Raw genomic sequence first — 23,220 nt, forward strand, 5'->3', positions numbered from 1 at the left:
TCATTAATATCAGGCAATAGAAAGGCTAAATGGCCATTTACAATTCTGAAATATTAAATTGTTACCTTCTGAGAGATGCTGTATTCTTCATTCAGGTCATGGAAAGAGTAATAAGTAAATGAATAGCTCTCTCAATTATTGAAACCATTTTGGTTTCAGTTCTGCAACTATATGACTGCCACGGTTTGTCTAGTTGGTACATTATTTTTTATAATGAAAGCAAAGTCTGATTCAATCTGAAAGGAAGGGGATAAAAAAAATCTCTAACAGTCTCTCATTTCCAAATAGGCAAGCATACACTCCAATTTTTAAGGGTCAATTAAGAAATAGAAAAAGAAAACAGCATTTTCTCCTTAAAATTTCTGCTCTTAGATATTTAGACTGATTTACATTTTATGTAATCTTCTTGGCTCAATCAGGAAGTAAGAAATTAAGTGCGTGTTATGTACGAGAGGAATCACGTGATCCAAAGCAAAGAAAATTATGCCGTAGACTAGCACATTGAAAAAATGAACTTAAAAATACAGAATTTAAAAATGCTGTCTTTGGGATATACTGAGCCATGACTGTATCACTGCTTTTGAGAAATAATAGTTCATTTGGAAGTCTTGAAAATGAGCCCTCAGAGCTGTTTTTAAAACATATTAAGAGATTAACGCAATGCAGAATGAGAAATTAAAGTTTAATTATCAAAGGAACTGTTTCTCTGCAGATCACATCCAGTGTATTTAAGGCTATTTCCAGTATTATTTGAAGATCGGGAAATACATAATATCACAAAACAAAATGCCTAGCTGCAACTCTGAATAAGTGTTTATGTTTTATTCAATATACGGAGCTGGTGTTTCTGGAACACAAAAAAAGAAAACTGCTTAAATTTATCAAGACTTCATAAAAGCTCTATAGTTCCAAGTGGCTGCTGTATTTTATTACAGAAAATACATTCTCAGGAGGAAAATGTTCATACCATAAAATATGTCATCTGAGTTATCTAAGCCTATAATTAGTAATCATTAAATAGTTCAACTACCCTTGAGTGTTATATAGGCTGTAGCACACTATCAGACTATGTTCACTCATCTTTAGAAATCAAAAAGTGGGGGATTAAAGCTAAAACACTTTAATAATATAATGGGTTGACTGACAGACAACTTTGTATTATGAAAATGACTGAAGACATATTGTTTATGCTCTTTTGCTAAAATAGAATATACTAATAATACAAGTTTTGAAATTCAAAAGGTTTGGCCTGTGGTTGTTTTGTTTCTCAATGGAATTTCTGTTATTAATATGTTCATTAGTGATAATTTATTAATACCAATAAGAAGCAATTAACATGGCTGAGGGCAGTTCTTTGCAACTCATAGTCATTACTTTCATCACTCTAATGCTTCACACTTTTGAAAGTGCTCTGGGCAAGTGGCAGAGCTATATCAGTGACATGAATCAGTTCTGGGTATTTCTTGTATACTAGAAGTTATCTTTCTTTAGTTTTTAAACACAAAAGGCAGCTGGGGAAGGGGAAGAAATTATTAAGAAAGATAGAAGCCTTTCAGAAGGGAAACGTAGGTAGACTAAGAACGGACAGGGAAGGTAAAAAGCAAAAATTCTCCCAAGGTAGAGCAATACACGACATTTGTGATTATTTTACTAAATTTGGTATCACACTTGCTGACTGTTAATTAAGGAAAGATGAGCTCATTACCAAGAAATACCCCTAGAGACGCCTGTCACGACCTAGCTCTGCCACTTGCCTAGAGCATACTTTGGGACCTAGAATAAACTCTCAGAGAGTGTAACATCTCAACTCCCTCATTCTACAAAGCAGTCAATTAGAGAAGTTGGAGTTTCCCATCTTACGCAGATAGGTGACTACAGCTAAAACTAGACTCTGGGATATCTGTCTTTCCTAGGCTAGCACCTGTTCCCTAGACTTACACTTGTTACCTGAGGTTCAAGTAAGTCTTCAATTAACAGAACCCTGGTTGCCTATCTCAATCATGGATACGTGAAATAAAGTCAAATATTACAGAGTCTCACTCTAGACTCTGCGACCCTCATTACTGCCACTGTCTCTGTTCCCTACCCGCCTTTACCGAGCACCACACATTGTGGGCTGGGAGGAGACAGGGCAAGTTCTGCGTTGAAGTTAGGTAAAGCTTCTGAGATGTTATCTAGTTTGACTCCTTATTCCTCCTTCCCACGGATATCTCACATCACAGCTTTACTGGGATTTTGGGTAAACAGAAGAAAAAAAACAATACCCTAGAAAAAAAAATTAGACCCTCATCTCATAAAGAAAATATCCTAGAAAAAAAATTAGACCCTCATCTCACTAAAATTAATTTCACGAAGAGTAAAGAGTTAAATGTAAAAGGAAAAAGAAAAAACAATCGGAAGAAAATATTTCTAAATTTGGGATAGGGAAAGAAGTCTTAACAAGAGTTAAGCTCAGTTAAAATAGGATGATATACTTTATAGTATTTATAAAATTAAAAGGTAGGTAAAAGATACCAATAGACATTATACAAAAAAACATAAAAGGGCAATTAACTTGAAAAAAGTTTGAATTTCACTAGCAATCAAACATCAAGATTTTTTTCACATCAAGGTTCACAAAGATGGGCAATGAAAAGAGTAATGCTAGTTAGTGAAGTGAGGTGAGATAGTCATTTTGGACTATTAGCAACATATTTTTATAAGCCTTAAAACTGTTTTGATTCATGTCTATAAATACCTCCTAAGGAAACAATCACAGATACACACACAAAAAACTATACAAGATGGACTTACAATAGCATAAAATTGGGAAAAAAAACTTAAACAATAAAATATGGAGAGGAGGGAAGCAGATTTGGCTCAATGGATAGAGCATCCGCCTACCACATAGGAGGTCCAGGCTTCAAACCCAGGGCCTCCTGACCTGTGTGATGAGCTGGCCCATGTGCAGTGCTGATGTGTGCAAGGAGTGCTGTGCCATGCAGGGGTGTCCCCCGTGTAGGGGAGCCCCATGCACAAGGAGCGTGCCCTGTAAGGAGAGCCACCCAGCGTGAAAAAAGTGCAGCCTGCCCAGGAGTGGCACTGCACACATGGAGAGCTGACACAGCAAGATGATGCAATGAAAAGAGACAGATTCCCCAGTGCCGCTGACAACAATACAAGCGGACACAGAAGAACACACCGTGAATGGACACAGAGAGCAGACAACTGTGGGGGGAGAGGGGGAGGGAAATTTTTTAAAAAATCTTAAAAAACAAAAAATGGAGAGGAGAATGTGATTAAATAAATTCCAGTAAATTCATAAATTTAAACACTGTTTTTTTGAAAATACCTATTAACATTAGAAATAATACAATATAACATTAAGTGAAAATGCTGGATATAAAATTGTATATAAATATATCAGTGTTTTTAGGTAAGAAAAAGAAGAAAAGAGAGAAAGATGAAGGAGGAGTAGGAATAAGGAGAAGAAAGAGGAGGAGGATAGTGAGGGAGGGAAAGATTCGATTCAGGGAGGGGAAAAAATAAGCCAATTTCAAAAATAGAATGGAAGGGAATACATTTAAAAAGCTTACGGAGAGCCAGAGAAATTCGGTTTTTTATTCCTTCTTTATAACTTGAAATGTTTGATATTTTCCATAAGAAACAGTCATTGTAATAATTGGAAAAATGTTATTAGAACAGATGAATACCACCATAAATATTTAGTTGCACAAAATCATTAATATATTTACAAGACTTTCTTTTTAACAAGGAATGTTTATATTTTAGAAGTGCAAAAATGAGGGAACAAAATAATATGACCTGTAATATGTAAATATGCACCAAATGATATTAGCAGCTACCTTTACGTAGTGCTATCGGGTATAATATTTTTTCTATACAAGTTTTCTACAATTGTCATATACTGTTTTCACAATAGGAAAGAAAATCAGGTAATAGTATCACAATTACATTAATGATAGGTCAAAAAGCAGCTACTATTATTAACAGTTAATTTCAAAAAGCAGAATGTCAATAGCTTCAAAAATCTGCTTTATTGCTAAGGAATTTTTAATGTTTTTAAATTTAAGAACTGCTGGTAGGCCATCAGCAAACATCGGGGATAAGTGGTTAGTGTGTAGGAGGTGGGAACAAGTAAAATTTCTTAGTAGTTAAACTGTTTTCTCTATACAGCATTTCTATGAGGGTCCTAAGTAGGGCATGAGGATCTTCACATTTGGAACGCTATCCGGAAAATGTCCAAAAAGGTCAATGGAGGAGGGATAGTAAAGAGCCAAAAGAGGAAGGCAGGACCTGTCCATGAAAACGAGAAATATCAAGAGAGAACGATCAAGAAAACAGAATTAGGGAGCAGATGTGGCTCAAGCAGTGAGCTCCTGCTTCCCACATGGGAGGACTGGGGTTTGGTTCCCAGTGCCTCCTTAAAAAAACAAAAAGCAAACAATGAGCAAAACAAATGAATAAACCAACTCAGGGGAGCCGATGTGGCTCTTTGGCTGAGCTCCAGCTTCCTACATACGAAGTCTTGGGTTCAATCCCCGGCCCCCCGTACCTCAAAAAAGCAAAAAATAAAATAAGCTTTGAAAATACAAAACAAAACAACAAAAATCAGAATTAGAAGACCCAAAGAAGGCTTCGGATTTAATATGAAAGAAAGTTTAAAGGATGTTGAGGGTGCAGGCATCAAAACAGACCTCATTTCTGACACTAAATTCTTCAAATATAACTAAAGAAGCCATCTCAGAAATAGAAGGTCAAAAGTGAAAATAAGGGGGACACTATGTTTAATGTGAAGAGAACATACCAGGCCTCTCTGTGGTTTTTTGAGACTCTCTCATTATAGCCAGCTTGAAAAATTCCCCACAACTAGGAAAGAACCTACAAGTCCAAGTAATATGATGGCATTTTCTCATCAGCTAACAGCAAAGAATATAACTATAAGGGAAACCCTGAGTATCCTAAAAATGTATTCCAAACCTATTCTACACTATTATAGAATTAAAGAATTTTAGAGCTGGACGAAGGCCCGTAGGTAGAGCTGTACCAGGGATACAGACACATCCAGAGAGGAATGCCAGAGGTCATTTAGCTAATGCTGGATTTAAAGACAACAGCTTATAGACAGTTATGTTTTACTTTTTTAAGGAGGCAGCTTTTTAAAAGTAAGTAATATAGAATAATTAGAATGTTCTTTTAGCAAGACATTTAATTCATTTTATTCAACAAATATTTATTGAGTACGTAACTATACATGCTAGGCCCTGGCCTAGGTGCTAAATGGTGAACAAGATGTCATCATCCTTCCCTCAACAAATTAGCAATTATAATGAAAAGGAAGCATATGGTGTTATTAGTACAGATAAGAGGAGGCCCTAATCTGGTCTAGCTAGGTCAAGGATGGAAATCTGAAAGAAGTGACATTTTAAATAGTAATAGTAGATTATTACTATTATAGCAAATTTCATTGACCACAACTTTATACCAGTCAGGGCTTTGAGCACTTTTCATGCACTGATTCATTTAATCTTCATTGCAATCCTATAACATCAGAGTATTATTAACACCCTATTTTAAAGATAAGAAAATTGAGGTACAGAGAGGTCACACAGTTCTTATGTGGTAGAGTAAGACCAGATTGCATGCTTCTTCAGAATCTGCTTTTAGGACAAACTCAGACAGACATAAACTTAAGGACCAGAACATTCAGAGAAGAGCTGAGCTGCTCAGAGTAACAAAAGGGAGAGAAACAGGACAGTGGTAATTTAGTTGGGAGAGATGGAAGGGATATGAAGCCCATGACCAAGAACTTTGGAGGGACAGGAGTGGTTGATGTTGAGCTGGATCTGAACATAAGTGTGGCGCGTAGGATTGGTTAGAAAAAGCTTACGAAAGACACCAAGCAGAAAAAGCCAGAGTGGTGGGAGAGTGAGAAAGTAGAGGCAGCAAATAAGCCTTGAGGAATGGGCTGAGTGAGGAAGTAAAGGCAACAAATAAGCCAACTCTTTCGAGAAGTTTAGCTCAGGCAGGAGAAATGAATGGAGAGTCTGTCTTTTTTAAATGGGAAAGACTTGAATAAGTTTAAATGCTCACAGGAAAAAGTCAATGGAGTATGAGTGGTGTAAGGTAGGAGACAGTCTCTGATAAGGTGAGAGGGGACAGGGACAGGGTCCAGAGACTTGCACATGAGGAAGGAACTCCTTTTTCATTGACTCAGATGGCAGACAGGTGCAGATAGAGTGTGTTGATTTACAACAAGAACCTGAGAAAGCTCATTTGATGGTTTCCATTTTCTTGAGACATAGGAGGGACAGAAATCTACTGAGAATAAAAAAGTGAAGTAGCAGATCAGAGAAATGGGTATTGTGTTTAAAAGCTGCTGGGAAATGAGAAAGAGAATCACTGGGATGTCCGGCAGAGTCCAGAGCCTAAATTCTCCACAGTGGCACAGATGAGACACCACCATACAGTAGAAAGTTAGCTTGTTGAATGTGTTTCTCTCATATATCAAATCAGAGTACATACCACTACTCTGTGAATCTGTGGCATATACCCAATATTGAGAACACAAAAACTCAATTACACTGAGCAGGCCTCATGAAAAGTCTCATCTCCAATACCATAAGATCACATGGGTCAGTAAGAATAAGTATTGATTTTCTCCTTACACCTTAACCACATGTGTACAACAGACAAATGCTTCACAGAGAATGTGATGGCTATTCTATGGTAACATGCAGAAGGAGCCCCTTTCACTCTACAGTCTAACCCAGTTTGCATGTGTAACCAAACCACCATTTCAACTGAAGCTACAGCATTAACAAACTTCATGTTTAGTCTGAGCTGGATTTTGCTTTCTGGGATCATCAACCCAGCTAAATGTTCACATGTGATTACAGTGAGGGTCAGACACTTTCCATCTGACAAAGTTATGAAAGGAAGCATGTGTGGGAATGAAGGCCTGTCATAGTCACTTCTCCCAGACTCTTCTCTTGTTCCCATTCTTGGCAGGAAATGGCTAAAGAAAGCAAAAACAGGGGCCAGGACCTGAGCATAGCTATATAAGCCTAAACAAAGGGAAGGTGGTATTTCATGTGATCAGATGTTCTTGTTTGTTTTGCACTTATTTGTTCTTATTTTACTTGAGCTAACTGAACAGAGGAGGAGGAGATGAGCCTGAAGAAGGTATTTTCTTATAGTCTTTTTTTTTCAGAGACAGAAGTAATTTTGATAATTAATACGAAGCACCCACTGTATTTTCAGAGCATCTCTCATGAAACAAAAAAAATTAACTCTTGGGAAGCAGATATGGCTCAAGCAATTGAGCTCCTGTCTACCATATAGGAGGTCCAGGGTTCAATACCCAGGGCCTCCTGGTGAAAGCAAGCTGGCCCACACAGACTGCTGCCCTGCGCAGGAATGCTGGCCCATGCAGAGGGTTGACAACAAGATGATACAACAAAAAGAGACACAGAGAAGAGACAATAAGAGACGCAGCAGACCAGGGAGCTGAGGTGTCCTGAGAGAATGATCATCTTTTTCCCACTCAAGAAGGTCCCATGACCTGAGCTGCCCAATGAGAACATAACCAGACACAGAACATACAGCAAATGGACAGAGAGAGCAGACAATGGAGGGAGAGGGGAGAAATCAATTTAAAAATCTCTTTATTAATGCTGAACCACTTGGGGAAAGAGTAGAAATTCATATTAAAATCTGACCAATTCTGTCAACTTTGGGAGTCTACTATGTATAGTGAGATATCTGAATCATAGACTAGTTTAATATACATTTGCTTCTTATTTTCTTCCTTTTAAAAAAGAATTTCTTTTTTTATATTGAAGTAATGTGCTATTAGTAGCAGCCAGTGGTTAGATGGTGCTCACTACAAATCCTATTTTGCCTGCTTTAACTCATTTATGTTCCACCACCCTTTAAGGCAGAGTACTCTTATTCTCCCCATGTTAGGCAGAAGCAGGTCAATAGCAGAGTTGGTTTTCCAAACCAGGCAGCCCAGCACTAGTGTCTTACTCTTAATCACTTCATTATCTACTATGTCATGAAAACACCATATAAAAATTAAAAAGTAAGAGATAATCATTTATTCTACCTCTGTAATAGAATAATTTTGCTGTATTTCCTACTCTACTCATCCTTTGGTTTTCAAATCAAGGAATCTTTGAAAAGAAATGGTATTAATACATTTCAGGTGAACCATTCCAAGCAGAGATTCTACTCACAGGCACAGTTTGTTTAAAATTAGATCTATTTTTGCATATAATATGCAGAAGTTATTCATGAAAACAATTTATTCTTCACAAGTTTCTTTGCAACAAGAAAAATTTCTTTAGGGGTATATTTTTGTCTGATTCACATTTAATTATTATGAATTCCAAATCAGTCATTTTGAATCCATGCATCTGCTATTTTTCATATTTAAATACATTTAAATAGTTAAAATACTTAGTTCTCCTGAAGTTGCCTGCAGACTGAGGCTATATTTCATGGTTTTGATTGCATATTTCTGTGCAGATGAGAGTTTCACGTTTAACATGGACATACTGGAACTTTTGGGATGTCAATGCCTCAGCAGGGTTAACATTATAAAAATAAGCAAAAGATGGTCCAGATGGCCCCCATACAGTTGCTGACAGGATATGTAAGGCAAAGACTATGCCAATCAATTGAGGCTTAAGGTTGACCCATGTGAACTATTATTTCCCATACTTTAAGTGCATGCCATGTGGCTAATATAAACATTCTTTGGATGGCTTTGAACATCATAGTAGGTAGAGTTCCATAATTTTAATGTTGAGTTTAATAAATTACTGAAGACCACAATCAGATGCCAAATCCTAGTGGATCAATCAGACCAGGACACTTCAGAATCAGGCCTTGTTGCTCCTTCACAGAATTTTCTGAAAACCATAGACCAGACATAGCCATTAAAGCTTTGAAATCCAAGCCAATGTACCCCTGGAACCCAGGGCCCAAGGAGACTGATACGGCACTGGTCCAGAAACTCAAAATAGAAAATAATGTTTACAATAAATGGACAGCAGAATGTTGTGGATGGGAACCAGTAGTGATTTAAGTAAAAAATCTTACTCCCTATTTTCTGTCTTAAGATTTGAGTATGGCTGAGTATGGCTGAGTGGGATGAAAGTACACAAAACATAAAGAAGGTTCCAGCCTCATTAAACAGACAAGTTTATTGCAGGAATGGCACGTAAGCTCCTTGGAGAAGGCCTACCAACCCTAAGGCTAAAACAGACAGGTACATTTCTGCCTTACCCTGTTTCAGTCTTTTCAGGAAGACTCAAAACTCTCCTGGTGCTTCTTTCTCCACCTTCTGCTAGTTCTTTTTCCTTTCTTGAACACTGAAGCTGAGGCAATGCCTTCCTTCCCTAGTTGTCCCTTGAAGTTACGGAGAGAGACATAAACAGGAAAAGAAGCCTGGGTCCAGACCTGGACATTCCTCCACAAGCACCCTATTCTCATGAGGCTTCTGCTTCACTTTCCTAAGAATTTACATGTTGAAGAACAAAACAGAGTTTCCAAGTACTTTCAGATTCAATGTTTGCTGAAGTTAAAGCTGTTCAAGTGCTTCTGAGGCCAGTTGCAACATATGCAAATCACTACAGAATCCACTGAATGTTTGTGTAAACTCCTGAGAGACTCCCACTATTTGGGAAACCCATTGTCACTGGCTGCTCCAGGTCACCGGTGATTGGTGACAGTGTGAGACTAGAGAGAAACCTAGCATTATGGGCACACGAAGACTTCATGTCCTTAGTGGTCCCAACATGTACTTGGTGGGGAAAAAAAAATGTCTTGGGAAAAAGGCGGGAGATAGAAAGTAGTTATGTATTTGGCACCACTATTGGTATCTAAGCATCCTCTGTTTGCAAGAGAAGCAAAATGTATAGATCACATCCTAAGAAGTTATCTAACAATAATAAAAACCTTCTATAACCTAAAGGGCACAGTATAGAATGAAATATATTTGAGTAATGAAAATTTCTAAAACCTAAATGTCAACTCATTTCTGGAACAAAAGTCATTTAAATGAAATGATAATGGACTAGCTTTTCCCTGCTGGACTTGGATATATTCATGAATGATGTGTAGACATATTCTTTCTATATTCATCCTCTCCTTTTTTACAGTTATTTTACTTATTGAAATCTTTACTTATAAACTCAATACACAAGCAAGTATATTAGAGTAAAAATATAGCATTCTTTTTCTTAGTAGTAAAACGCCATTATAAATTACACATTGCTTACTTTTCTCCTTTGGCATCTGTATCTCAGCATACCAGCTTTCAGCACCAAGTATAAATAAAGATCAGGGAGCTAGGACATGCCTTTCAGTTTCTTCTTTTCTTTAAATGACAGGTATTATTTGTGGGAATGACCACTCCTAGTCATCTGACACATTATTCCTTGCTTAATGGTATTTTCATAACTGCAACCTTCCCCTACACCGGTATCTCTACTCATCATTCTTTGATTATAGGCCCCACATTTCTTGTACTTGAGACTAAGGGCAATTTAGAAGGGTCAGCTGCCTGAATTGGGAGTTCATCAAAATTACCAAGGCATTCAGGAAGGAATGTCCGAATTCTCTCTTCATGACAGCCTGAGGCTCTCAGGCTCTGCTTCTATCCAAAACAAGAAATGAAAAGAAAAAACAAAAAGGAGAGAGTGAAACAACTCCAAGCAGAGCTTTGGATGATGCACTAATCTTAGGGTGGAGGTCAGGAGGCAAGAAGGAACAAAGAGGGTCCACTCTTCTAATAACTGCCTGAAAACCAACACTGAATAAGTGGCTACATGCTCTTTTTGTCCATGTTTTGAAGAGTGGTAGTTACATAAAACAAAAATGATTATCAGGGAATAAGTCATGATGGCATAATAACTTAAAAGTAAAACAGGCTGATGAGTCAGAAGTAGCCATTCTAATTATTGCTAGAAGAAAACATTATCATCCAACTTATAGAAAACTGGGAGAAAAATAATTTAGGAAGTAGATTCAGAGTATAGGCCAGAATCAGTTAATCTCTTTCTCCAATATATAAAAAGACTTGCAAGGAGGAAATTCATTTATTCTGAAGTGTATATTTTGTGCTATATTCTGAACACTTCATGAAGGAAGCCTAAATGGCTAGGCTCCGATCTCCCTTAACGGAATGAATAACACCCTAGTCAAGCTCTGCATTGCAACTTCAGTAAAAAAGGAAAGCAGAAACCCACATGGGAGCAGTGTGCAGGCAAGATGAGCAATATATTTTTAGGTCAACAAATAGGTTTTCCAAGCTACAAATTATACAACCCCCATATAACTAACCCCAAACACAGCACATGCTAGTGCCACCTTACCTTACTTCCATACTGCCTTCACCAATGGGAATAGTGCTCAGGGTGGGGCAGGGAATCTGAAAGTAAACTTTCACAAGTACCCTACATTTCCCCTTCCACAGGGTACCATTCACTTTCTTATTATCTAAGGATCTATCATATAAACAGAAATAGATTTAATAGATTCCCTATCAAATTTCCATAAGGCTTTTTAATAGAAATTTATTATTCTAAAATACATATGGAAACACAAAGGACCTACAATCACTAAACAATCTTGAATAAAAACAATTACAAAACTTAAGCTACCTCATTTTAAGACTTATTATAAGCCACAGTAATCAAGGCAGTATGGATTGGCATAAGGACAGAAAAACAGATCAATGGAAAAGACTATAGAGTCCAGAAATACTCCCCACATACAGGGATAACTGATGTTCAACAAAGGCACTTAAAAGAATTGAATGAGGAAAAAACTCGTTTCAACAAACCATCCTGGAATAACTAGGAAAGCAAATACAAAAAAAAGAAAATGAACCTTGATCTCGATCTTAACCCATAAGCAAAAATTAATTTGAGATGCATGGTAGACGAAAAGATAAAAGACTGAAATTAAAAAGTTTCTAAGAGAAAACATGTAAGCAAATATTTTCACAACTTTGAAGAGGCAAAGATTACTTAAGAAATAAAAAGTACTAAAAAGGAAAAATAATTAAATATTTCAAAAAAATGAGTAAAAGACTTGAACAGTTACTTCACAAAAGAAGATATACAAATGGCCAAAAGGTACATGTTAGACATCAAAGAAGTACAAACTGAAAATCACAATGAGTTTTCCCTTCATATCCAGCAGAATGGAGCACCTGGAACATTCATACATTGCTGGCTGGAGTTAAGTCGTGCTATTACTTTGGGCAACTGCTTGGAAGTTTCTTATAAAGTTAAACATATACCTACCCTATGATCCAACAATTAGGCCAAATCCAAAAAAGAGTGAGAGGAGCTGATAAAGAGGGAGAGGAAGGAAGACAGAGGAGCTTAATATTTATCATAGTCAAAAATATTAAATCAACCCAAACATCCATCAATAAGAGAAGGATAAACAAATTCAATTTATTCAGACAATGGAATACTACTCAGCACTAAAGGAGGAATGAAATACTAAACACAGGAAACATAAAACTTGGTTGGGTGAAAGAAGCCTGACACAAAAGGGTACATGTTCTATGGTTCCATTTATATGAAATTTAAAAGCAGGCAAAACTAATCTATAGCGATAGAAATAATAAAGTATTTGCCAATGAGCTAAAGACTGATTGGAAGAGAGCATGAGGGAACTTCCTGGGTGATAGAAAAATTTTCTTATCTTGACTGGGGTTTGGTCATATGAGTACATTTAACAGCTGTGCATTTCAATGCATGTAAATTTTACATCAATTAAGAAAGGTATCTGGTGTGGCTCCCGAATAGTTTTGAAATCCTCAGGGTCTCCGGGAGAATATAATTTGATTTGTACTCTTCAACCCCACCAATAGTTTAAATTAGTTCAATTTCACAGTGGACCTAGCTGCCTCATCTCTTTGGGACTATCCATAAAAGATATTTCCTTAAGAGGAAAAGAAGGAACTTGGTTCTTCCCTCATCCAACAGGAAGAGCCACCAATACACTGGGCTTCAGAACCAGTATGGGAGTTCTAGATTATCACAGTCATCCTCACATCCTCACATCTTTATTTCATAATCAATCATGTTCAGGCAACTGGCTCTAACTATAGAAGAACTTTGGGGAAGATATCCAGAGATTTCTCATAGAAAAACTGATTTTTCTCCCAATTAAGAGTTTCTCCTGAGATACAAATGGGTGCCAACTGTGCCTAGGGAAGTTAAAAGTATGAATTAGTAAACATTTTCATAGTATCTACTGTATGTTTTTAGGAACTACATGGCAAATATGATGAAAGGATGATCAATCAAGTTTGGAGATTTTTTCCTCAGAGGAAATGGGAAGAGACAATATAAGATGCTCCTTACAAGAAAGGGGAGAAGAACTGTAAGTGCCTATACTCTAAGGAATAAACGAAATTGAAGTGAAGGGATAGGAGATTTTCAGGAACTCCTGAGCAGAAGGGCAGGGAAGGTATTAAAGAGTAAGGAAATCCACATTTATATTTGTACTAAAATTAGGAACAAATAGCACTACTTTTATAGATTTTTTAATGACTAAGTTTGATGTTTAACAAGATGAACTTTTCTTCTAGCAACAAAGCTTAAAGAATTTCTTGGGGGGCTCTAATTAATGACTACAGCTTCTACAACTGGGAAAGAGATCTTTGTATCATAATATGAACTCATTGTTTCATCCCAGTCAAGTAATTTTGAGGGTTAGTTTTCCCAAACCCCAATATCCACTGCAGTTAGAGTGATTCATCTAATCCTTTCCCTGGCTAAATGCCTGGCAAAATTTCAACAGATATACTTCTGACAAATGAACAAATGAAACGATTTCCCATTTCAAGATGGTGGTCAGAGGGAAACGGACTTTGGCCCAGTGGTTATGGCGTCCGTCTACGACATGGGAGGTCCACGGTTCAAACCCCGGGCCTTCTTGACCCGTGTGGAGCTGGCCCATGTGCAGTGCTGATGCGCGCAAGGAGTGCCGCCCCACACAGGGGTGTCCCCCGCATAGGGGAGCCCCACGCGCAAGGAGTGCACCCGTAAGGAGAGCCGCCCAGCGCGAAAGAAAGTGCAGCCTGCCCAGGAATGGCGCCGCCCACACTTCCCATGCCACTGATGACAACAGAAGCGGACAAAGAAACAAGACGCAGCAAAAAGACACAGAAAACAGACAACTGGGGGAGGGGAGGAGAATTAAATAAATAAATAAATCTTTAAAAAAAAAAAAAAAGATGGTGGTCAGAGCATATGAGAGATCCCATTAAAATTATAAAATGGTATTCTTTATATAATGCCCCCACAATTTAGAGTATGAAAGCCCATAAGCAGATGAGAGATTTCAACAAATGCCTGGATGCCATAAAGATGATGGAGAAATACTGACTAATAAAGTGAGTAGTGGCAGCTACACACCAGAGTCTCCTCTAGAGCGGCTGCTGGTGAGAAGGGAGATAACTGACTTAACCCGTGAAATTCCAGAGAGGCTCCAGACTCAGAAAAACCAAGTACAATACAGGACAGAAGTGACAAGCAAAGTAGAAAAGAGAAGATTAATTTAAAAGTCTGACTATGGTACAAATGTTCCCTTCCATACCCATTCCTGTCGTTATAAGAAACAAAAGCTTATAATCCTCCAGGCAAAACTGAAAATAAAAAAAGGAAGATGGATCTCTAAAGAAATTAAAATTTCTAGTGTGGACTAAACTGCTAGAAGTCAAGCCCTGTTCACTCTGACACTAGCAATTCCCCAACAAGAGAGCTAGCTCTCTGCCACCCAGAGAAAAGCCTGCCACTGGCAAAATCTACCCACACATACAGAATCCTTCAGTCAGCCTTAATGCTTCCTCATTTTTAACATGAATGAATAATCAAGGATAAGTACAATTCAAGGAAAGTATGCCACATGGAAGAGAAATACCAAGATAAACAACAACAAAAGAACCCTAAAAGAAACAGAAAAGTCAAGGCACTGAAGAGATTCTTAAAAAAAAAAGAAAAAAAATTATTAGTATACTCAGAAATATTTGAGAAGAGATAATTCTACCCAAATAACAAGAACAGGAAATAAATAATAATCTGAGATAAATGTGAGTGCAAGACAAGTATTTGTGAACCCTTAAATACATGTTCCTGGGCACTCATATCTCACAATTTAAATTCTGATCATTTAATTCCATGATATTGTCACCCTCAGAAATTATCACCATGTCCCCTAGGAGGCAGCGCTGTTCCCAGAAGACCTACTGACTAGAACCATCAGAGTTTCCTTCTAGCCTAGTCTTGGTATTATATTCTATCACACTGAGAATGAAATCCTGAAAGACAAATCAGCAACATATCTGAGAAATTTATTAAATATGGAAAATATGAATTAATTATTTTAATTTAATTTAGATTTACACCCTTAACGATAGCCATATTCAACATTGTTTCTTCTTTTTAAATCCAGGACAATTGATTACTCTGAATAGAATATGAAGTGAAAAGCTGTATTTTTGTGACATTTGCTTATATAGCACAAAATTATTTTGATTGTGGAATAAACAACATTCAGATCTGGTTAATTAATGATAAAAAGGGAGTTTTCCATAGACCTCTACCATTCTCATTTCCTCAAAACAAGAATTAATGCATTCTTTCACATGTGGTCATTACAGGAAGGGGGGGAGCCATTTACTGTAAATGCTTTCTGATGCAATTCTACCTCCTCTTTCAAAGAGAGAATTCATCCAAGAAGCCTTAGTCACTTTTTTTCAAGAAAAATACCACTGCACTGAATGTACACAGACTAAACCACATGCCTAAGCAGAAAAGCTGGGCTGATTTCACCATTTAAAAAACAGATCGAAAGAGAAGTGGCAGAGAAGGAGATCAACACAGCTTCTTCGTTCAGAATAGATGAAGAAAAATGTCTGAAAATTTGGCCTTTAAGAGAGGGAAAAGTTTGAAACATACTTAACATTGTTTCCTAAATCAAAATACAAACATATATTTCCTCCTACCCAACAGTTTAAGTATATTTCCTAAAAATAAGACCTCAGTTCTAAATGAGGAACCTATGTGTAACTAACATCTTATACTACAATGGTTAATTCACTAAAAAATTTGTCACACAGAGAAAGAAAAATGGAATCCTATTACTTTAAAATTTCAAAATGAAACTATGTTGTGAAGAGGGTGGATTTCACATCAAAAAGGGTGATACAGTGGTAAACACTATGAAGTAATTCAGAGGGAAAAAATTAGGACAAACACTTCTAGCTCTTCTCAAAGAGAGGACTAATTTTTCTATAATTCCAAACCCACCCAAAGAGAAAAAGGAATCATTTCCCCAATTTATTCTTACCTGGGTTACCATCAATTGTTTTAGCAGCCAGATGCACCTACTTTTTTTTTATGGTGGAGTCAATGCAAAGTCCAAAGCTCAGGAGTCGCCGAAGACTGGAGTGTTTGCTGGCAGTCTGAAATCCCCTTGATGAATGAAACTGCACGTTGTAATATACACATCCTGAGAAAGCTATTGGCTAAGTGAGGGCAATGCGTGTGGAAGTCTGATTTGCCACTTTTGGGGCATGCCTCTTAAATTCCACCTCATAAGGACAACAGATACGCGACTCCTGAGTGAGTAAAATACGAGACCGTCTGTTTTTCTGCAGCATCCTCCCTAACACTACAGAAACCACTAAGAGAAAAAACCACAGTCAGATCTTAATGCTTCATTAAGCAATACCAGCAAAGAAAAGAATTATGTTGTCACTAGCAGTATACAAATAAATCTTATACCACTGCCAAAGCAGGTCCCTGTTATATGACTAAGTGAAACACACAGTATAGGCAAGGTACACATTATTTAGGCCAAGAATTCTGAGACGTAGTTTTGGGACTCCCCATGGGTGGCAAACTTCAAGGAGTGGTGAAAATTCTAAAAAGAAATTTAATCTTTGCGCTATGCTACACTGGTGATCAATCAAGAAACTGAAATCAAGAAAAATGGAGCAATATTGCAATTGACCTTTCTAGAATTAGAGGTTTTCAAGGGTAGTCCTTGGTCCATCTGCAGTAGAATTGCCTAAGGTTGGACTCAGAATCTCTGGGGTGGAGCCTGAGAATCTGCATTTGAACTAGTCCTGTAGGAGTTTCTTCCATACTTTCTTATTCTTATGAACAGTTGTTTGAGGACTACTATTTCAGGTAATGGAACTGAAGAGCTGACTATACCTGCTTCCACCTTCCTTTATTATTCAGTTATTTTGTCTTTGATTACTGCTTAAGTCAGAAGCAACAAGAACTCTCAAGACTCAATTTTTCCTTAGAGCATCAGGTCAAGAGGATAACCTGAATCTATAACTCCAGAAAAAGTTTAGCCAGTCTGTGTTCACTTGCTGTTTCCTCCCTACCTGCCTTTCCATCACTCCACTAAGAGAAAAGCTTACAAAAACCTGAAAAATGCAGTATTGAGATTGACTATGGACATGACTTTAAAAGACGCACAACTGGAAAACAAAAAATACACTGATAAAAACAAGAGGAAAATGAAGGAGAAAAGACACCTATGTTTACTGACTATTTACTATGTTCTAGGTACTGCATCAAGTTTCTCTGCAAAGAATTCTCACCAAAAAATAATTCCTTCAGATGTATATGAACACATAGACTCAGGGGTCATGGGCACCTCAGCAACACATTCTCTAAGGAAGATTTTGTGTTGGCTTTAGATGCCAACCTCTACCCTCCCTTATCCTAGGAACAGAAAGGATTTAAAAAAAGAAATTGAGAATTACTGTCGGAAATACAGTTAAAAATGACATCATCTTTCCATATTTCTTGTTCTTTTCCCTTCTTTATCCAACTTAAGATTGTGTGGAGTTTCATGAAATTCAGAGTAGTTTTCCATTATCTATTCACCATTTTAACCAATCAGTTTACCAGCTAGTTCAAGGTTCTAGGGACAATCTCATCATAATAATATGGGGAAAAAATGTTATTGAACATTAATTACACCAACAAGTAGGGATGTTGTTAATTTTTTAATAAGAAGGGCTTTACCTTTTTCTTCAATATGAATAGGTTTCTACAGAAACTTTCTGCACAGGGGAGCTCAACTTAGAAAACAATACTATTTATGAACAAGTTCTTGCAAACTCTTCTCCCTTTTGTTTTAGGGTGACTATATACTATGACACTCTAACACAAATAGGACTACAAGGACTTATACCTTTAACTTTTACTATGAGGTGGTCTAGTGCATTTGGCTTTCCAAGTATTTTGCCTAATAGGTAAAATTTTAATCTATGAGGGCAGGAGTTCTCAAACTCTAAGTTAGCATTGGAGCCCCTTCTATTCCCTCAAATGAAATCTTAGGTGAAAGCCCAATATACATTTAGTTCAAGTAGAACAGCCTTGGTTGACATGGTGGGCTAGAAGATGCAAATACTTGGACCCACTTACTCATCCCCAGGATGGCTACTGAGCCAACACCGACAAACCTCAAGGGCTCTATTTTATATTTTCTCAGATTTTGGTGATTTTTAAATTTACACAATATCATTTTATTCTATATATGACTTTGTATATCAAAGTAGGGCATACATAAAAAAGAAGTCATGTCAAGTCATATTTCAAATGCTGCTTATTACACTGAGCTTAGGAACTCCATTATATATTTGGTTTGTGTGAATGCTAACATAAAGATGTTAATTTCTACTTGTATCTCTTTGGTAGAAATATCAGAGCATATTTTCAAGTTCAAGATCATTTTAAAAACACAGGGTTTTGTGTTTACTTTAAATGAATGAAAACATAATTTTGATGTATAAGACCCTTCGCCATGATTTCACTTTCACCAGTGACCATTTGCTATACATGGCACAGTAAGTTCTGGGCTATATATTTAAACTCAAGACAGAAAAAAAGGAGAGGGAGAGAGAGACAGAAAGAGAAAGAGATAACCCTGAGATTTAAAGTGAGAAATGAATTTGAAGTGTTAGGCAATCAGTGATAGGTAATCAGTATCCAAAAACTATACTACTAAGTCAGCACAGAAACAAAAATGGAAATGCCTTTATGAAGAGCTGATACTTCTAATATCCTACTAACAGGAAAATTCAACAGTCTTTTCCTTTTAAACATTTTAAGTGCTATTTTCCAGTCCTTAAAAAAAGAAAATTCATCTCGTACACTTAAAAATGTTGAAAATAGCAAATTTTATATTGTATATATTTCACCACAATTTTAAAAAAAAAGATTGTGTGTCTCATCAGGCAAAAGCCATTACATTTCAAGTGAATATGAGAGAAAATGAACAGAACGAAGGGGCTGCCCTGGGTCAACTTAGATCTTCAAGTTCAATCAGGAAAAGACTCCAATATTCTGCCTTCACCTGTCCCTCAGAATAAAGAAAGTACTCAAAGACAGAGAGGATAAAAAAGAATCATATAAATAGAAGGATAAAAATGAAGAGACATTACTTTCGAAATTCATGCTCAACCATACTTTTTTTTTTTTTTCAGGATCTTGGAGCTTTTGAGTAATTTGTAAATCAGGCAGCATCCCATTTAGGAAGAAGGGAGCTCCTTGGGGGGGTGTGGAAAGGGAAGCTCATATAGTGTGAATGTGGAAGCAAGGGAGGAAATGTTCTAACTAACCTTCCATTTAATATAGGAGAGGTCTTTGATTAGGATGGTATGCTTGTCTACTCTTTTTTTAAATATATAATACATTGGTTTTATTTTATTATTTATATCAATGTTACAAGTTATTCCATTAACACAGATAATAACTACAATAACAATAAATCTGTGTTGGTCTGTGGTTACACTCACCCTTATGATTGTCCATTCCTCATTCAGTCTCGAGGGATTTAGGATGATGCCCACTCTGACTGCTTCAGGCTGAAAGGGGACTTAGATATTATGGGGCAGAGGAAAGGGCCTGTTTTGCTGGCATCAACCATATTTTTGTTTTCAGAATACTTTGAATTCTCCTATGATTTATTTTACCCCCAAATATACTGTGTTTTTTTCCCTTAGTATGATTTTATCCTGAATTTATCAAGAATAATGACTACTGGAAGGGCTCTCTAAAACTGAATAAAGAGGGAAGAAAGTAAAAAGGTGTAGAGAGAGAGAGATTAACTTAAAGTTTAGAAGAAATGTGATAAAAAGTATATATGCATGAACAAGAATAAAACCAGAAAAAGAGGTAGGAAAAGAAGAGAATATAATATTCAAACTTTCCTACAATAGAAAGGAAAGGTGTTGGATTAGACCCAGTACCTGAGCCAGGACAGCTTGGCTGCTGTGTGGAGCAGGCAACAAGAGGATGACCAGAGGCAGGCAGTACTCACCTGGCCATGTGCATGATCAGAATGTGTGCAAAGCAAGTGTTTATAATCTGGAAAGATCGTATGTGGTAAAATTGGTAAGAGTTTGGTAGTCAGTCTTTCAAAGAAATAATTATTCGGTCTGGTTGGTGACTCATTTGATGAGAGCACAGAGTCAGGGTTCAGGATGGGGTGGTGGTATGTGTTTGGCTTCATGGTCATAGCAGCAATCTCACAAATGGTGCTGGCAAAAGAAGGAACAAACCAAAGGCGAGTTTAATGCAAAGCAACAAAGCTCTCTGGAGTTCTGTTCTCATAATAAAATCATTTTCCTCTATGACATTCTTAATTCTTTATTTAATTGGTGAGAGGAGAAGTTAGGTATCACAATCTGAAAAATGTTACTATTAACATAGCTAACAGACAGCATATTGAAAATGATTATTGGATCCCATCTTCTAGTGATGAGTTTTATACATTTTAAAGATAAAAATGTAATAGAAGTAAATATGAAATGAAGTGGTATTTAAAGGCCTTTTAAATAACGTCACAAACTCTGGTCTTTCTAAATAGATTAGTGGCATTTAAAAGTGTGTGTGTGTGTAAGGCTGGTTCACTACAGTTCCACTACTGGGGGAAGCTAGGAAAGAGAAGGAAAAGAAAGAGAATATAGGTTATAATCAAAGGTTTTGACAAAAGTCAAATGGTTTAATGCAATATTTTTCAAATTACAGAACTGATCCATTGGTGGGTTGTAAAATAAATTCAGCACATGTCCAGCAACATTTTATAAAATAAAACTAGAAAACCAATAGAAAAGAATATAAGATATTGTCAAATTTAATTATTTCATAAAATGTTTGTTTCATTTGTGTGTGTTGTATGTACTTTGTCATGATGTAAAATGTAATTCTTACCGTGAGTCCAGGAAAGAGTTTGAAAGTCAATGGAATATTAGGAAAGAAGATTAAAAATCATGTATGAAATGAGAAGGGTAGATCATGTGTAAATTTAATTTAATCAGTGCTATGCTTATTTGTCCTTATCTTGGAAACTAACCCACAAACCAAGATGCATTTATATTACTAATCAACAACCTTCGAAGAGATCATGCAAGCCATTATTCACTCATTCACCCAATTTAGTGTCTACTGTCCCTACATGAGAGATATGGAGAAAGAATGAAATTTGGAAAAAAAAACAACACGCAAACCACTAAATATAGTCATATAATAATAGCTAATATTTACTGAGTGCTTATGGTGTACTTAGTACTGTTCTTAGTACTTTACATATCACTAATTCATAGCATCTTCCCAAATACCCCATGAAGATGAACGGTAAATTATCTCTGTTTTACAGATGTATAATCTAAGAAATTAAATCGGTTGTCTAAGAGGTAGAACCAGTATTTGAACCCAGGAAGTCTAGATCCAGATCCTTCATCCTTAATTATATAGCAATCTTAACCAGTTAATGTCACAATCACCTGTAATTCAGAGTAAGACTGTGACACTGGGGAGAAAAGAGGGAACAAACACATAAGGGAAACTGGAAACCCAAAGGCAATCTTATGCTATTAGAACTGCCAAGGCTTTTCTGTCTATCCTAACTTCTCCTGCTGTAAAAGTTCAATCCACAGACTAAATCACAGATATTCAGCCTCTTTGACCAAACTTTAATACACTGATGTATCTTTCTGAACAGGTTTCCCAGCAGACAAGTTTAAACTCCACCCCTTTTTACCCTCTCTAGAAAACACGTAAGAATGCAATTGAGTAGGTTTCCTACTTTCCTGTAATGAATCTCCTATTTATTTAAAAGTTAAAAGCAGAAGAATGGGAAAAAATATTTACAAATCATATATCTGATAAGGGACTTGCATCTAAAAAATACATACATGCATACATATATACACACACACATATATATGTACATAAAATTCTTACAATTTAACAATAAAAAGACAAATGACCTAAAATTAAAAAGTGGGTGTTGTAGTTTGCCACATGGATGCCAATGCAAAAAGTACCAGAAAAGTGTTGGCTTTTATAATGGGGATTTATTGGGGGTAAAAGTTTACTGTTCAAGACCAAGAAATGTACAAATTAAGGCATAAGCAGAGATGCTTTCTTGCCAAAGCCAGCTGCCAAGTGGTGAAGCAGAATGACTACTGATCTTTGCCTTCCCCTACAAAATTATCCTCTCCTGGAGCTCAGCTGAGGGCAACCAGGCACACAGGGCTTATCTCCTTCTGGACCTCCTCTATCAGTCTCTGTGGTTCTGCTTTCTTCCTGATTTCGTCTGCAAGTTATCAAGCATATGGCTCTTATCTCCCTGAGCCTCAGTTTGTTGAGCCTCAGAGTAGAGAGAGGGGTAAATGGGAGCTGTTTTCTCCTTGCAGCTCAGATGAAACTGGAATCCTTTCTCTCACTCTGCAGGATCAAATATGGTAGCTCCCTTTATCTATGTTTCTCTCTGTGTGTGTCTGTTTTTATAACACCCAGCAAAAGGGCAGAGATGCAACCTGAGTCAAACCTCACTGATGTAGTCTGACTGAAAGGGTCTCATACTCCCAGGAATGAATTAGTTCAAAAACATAATCTTTCTCTTTTTGGGATTCATAAAATAATTTCAAACTGCCACAGTAGGCAAAAGATCTGATAGACATTTCTTCAGAGAAGAGATACAAATGAACAAAGGGCATATGAAAAGATGTTCAAAATCATTAGTCATTAGGGAAATGTCAGTCAAAACCACAAAGAGATACTAGTTCACATCTTCTAGGGATGACAAGAATTAAAAAGTCAGATAACAACAAGTGCTAGTGAGAATGTGCATAAAATAGAACTTTCATGCATT

At 36.8% G+C, this 23,220-nt stretch overlaps 1 long non-coding RNA gene across 3 annotated transcripts in view; it reads right to left on the reverse strand.

Annotated features, from left to right (window-relative positions):
- The window catches only part of LOC139439038 (uncharacterized), a 148,444-nt gene that overhangs the window by 71,257 nt on the left and 53,967 nt on the right, over positions 1–23,220 (reverse strand). The window contains exon 3 of one of the 3 annotated variants that reach the window (XR_011648864.1): positions 18,370–20,602. The exons of the other annotated variants lie outside the window; for them this stretch is intronic. This is a non-coding gene — a long non-coding RNA (uncharacterized lncRNA). Of the gene's footprint in view, positions 1–18,369; positions 20,603–23,220 lie in introns of those variants that run through there. 3 annotated transcript variants of the gene reach the window in all.

This window comes from Dasypus novemcinctus, chromosome 5 (genome assembly GCF_030445035.2).
Source record: "Dasypus novemcinctus isolate mDasNov1 chromosome 5, mDasNov1.1.hap2, whole genome shotgun sequence".
NCBI classification, from domain to species: Eukaryota; Metazoa; Chordata; class Mammalia; order Cingulata; family Dasypodidae; genus Dasypus; species Dasypus novemcinctus.